The 2,329-nt window shown below is 34.7% G+C and overlaps 1 long non-coding RNA gene across 1 annotated transcript; it reads right to left on the reverse strand.

The window, feature by feature from the left end:
• Window positions 1-2,117, reverse strand: LOC117276291 (uncharacterized). The gene is made up of 2 exons (XR_004506542.1): window positions 2,035-2,117; window positions 1-135 (listed from the first exon to the last, which is right to left on the reverse strand). It is a non-coding gene; the product is annotated as an uncharacterized lncRNA (long non-coding RNA).
• Window positions 2,118-2,329: the final 212 nt, after the last annotated feature.

Here is a 2,329-nt window from a genome sequence, read left to right on the forward strand (position 1 = left end):
TTTCGAGTGTCCATATCTGAAGTAGACTATATTTTGATATTATACTCCCAGAATTTGGTGTCCAATTAACGTACAATCCAACTAGCATTTGATATAACCGTGCTAGTATTGTGGCTTTTGCTCGATCCTCGTCACCTGTTTTCACAAAAATAGATTAGAAAAGAATTCTATACTCCTATTAATTACTGGAGTATATTTTTACTAGCAGTTTAAGATGATTTTTTATGTCAACTTATTTTAGACGCCCAAAAGGTGGAGGTCTTAATACAATAAGCTCTTTCTTCTAGCTATACGACCATATTCCATGAATTCTACCTAAAGGGTAGACTTGCTCCAACTGATATTTCCCAAAATGATACCCAAATCACCAAATGTAATATCCACAAATACCAAGATCACTTCATAGAAATCAAAAGCGCAACCTAGTGTACAAAGCATCCTGTATTCACACAGGATCCGGAGTCACCTCATAAGAATTACAAAAAGAAAGGCAGAATACATAGTTTACCCATCAACCTTGTAGAGAAATCCCTGTTACACACCTCTCCTTCACGGGAAATGTTTTACACACTCAACCTTTCAAAAGTGTGTCTAAGACACACTACTTTTGACCAGATAGCACTTGCGTGTTTACACACACACAAAAAAAATGCTTGAAACCCATAAAACATCCCATTTTTTGTCTCCCTTCCCCACAGGAACCCCTCCCCCTCCTTCTGTTCTTCTTCCTCAGACCACCCTCTCCCCCTACCCCCATCTTCTTCCCCAAATAGAATGTTTGAAAGAACATAAAATTTTAGATCTAAAATTGAGCAATTTTTGTTGGTTTATTGTCTAAATATTGTGAAAACTATTTATGTGTGATAGATTTAAAAGCTTTAATAGTAGTATTAAAGGTTTGGTAAAAAATTCTAGAATCCACCATTGTTGGGATATCGAAAAAACCTTGTAAATTCAATTGGTTCTGTTGATTATTGGGTTGTTGAACTCAATTTGTTGCTCGATTATTTTCGGCTAGTTGTTTAGATAGTATGGTTGAATTTTGGTGTTGTTGAAAACTTTCTCAAAACAACAATGGTGCTTAAGATAGAAAATGGGAAGATGAAGAAGATGGGTTTTAATTGTAATTTCTAATATTTGTTTTCCTTTTTAAGGTCAATGACATGGGTCACAACCCTATTAGGGTGTGACTTTCACGTTATTTGAAAGCACAAAAGTGGTGTGTCTTAGACACACTTCTGAAAGATTGAGTGTGTAAAAGATTTTCCGTGAACAAGAGGTGTGTACAAGGTATTTCGCTGCAAGGTCGATGGGTAAACTATGTATTTTTTCCAAAAAGAAAAGACACGAAACGTTCCCAAAGTTTTGCTCTTTTGCGAGTAAGGAGATGGTTAAACGGGTTGGACGGATCCGAAAGTAGGGTAAGGGTTTGCTAATATCAGGGTCGCCAAGTGTACTTTGAGAAATTGTTTGCAATTCATCAACAATAGGAGGATAGATAACTCCCGTTTGGCTATAGATTTTGGTTACGTTTTTTCAATATTTTTAAAAACATTATTTGTTCATGAAATATGATCAATTTTCGAGAAAATTTTGAAAAACAATTTCAAGTTCCCAAAATCTGGTGAAATGTTTTCATCAAATCACAAAACATCAAAAATAAATTCAAATAAAATACATGTCCAAACACAACTGCAACTTTCAAAAATTATTTTTCAATATAACTTCAAAAACTCTTTTTTCAAGTTTCAATCAAATCTATATCCAAACACTAGCATAAACAATGCTTCAAAATGCTAGGGTAAATTTGGTCTTTTACAATGAGATAAAAAATCCAAAAAACAAGCGATATTATATGACAAGGATAAAGAGCTGGACTAACTGGTTTTGATAAATGGCAGCAGAGAATAAAATCATTAAAACAGTACAATCCAATACGATACATTATGAAACGATATATAAAAATCATCCAAACAAGCTGTAATGGGGAACTAAAAGAAAAGAAGTTAAAAGTGTTTGCAAATATTTTCTTACTCGTATAGTTGGAGCTTCCCCAGAGTACATGTCTCCAAATTGATTGCTCCATTGAAGATACTTTTCCCCTAACAGAATTCTCCTGTATAGGGTAAAATATAATATGACACGTGGCTAACTAAAAGGAGAACACATGGAATCCAAGATGGAATGGCTGAGGACCGAACGCAACCACTGCGCTTATCGCCGGAATGGATAACGTTCATAAAAGTGTATTAAATGCTCTGCGCCCTGTAGCATTTACTAAGGAATATTCTACAGCATTAAGAGCGATGGTCCATTACAAAGAATTTGG

This window comes from Nicotiana tomentosiformis, chromosome 6, assembly GCF_000390325.3.
Source record: "Nicotiana tomentosiformis chromosome 6, ASM39032v3, whole genome shotgun sequence".
In the NCBI taxonomy this organism is placed as follows: domain Eukaryota; kingdom Viridiplantae; phylum Streptophyta; class Magnoliopsida; order Solanales; family Solanaceae; genus Nicotiana; species Nicotiana tomentosiformis.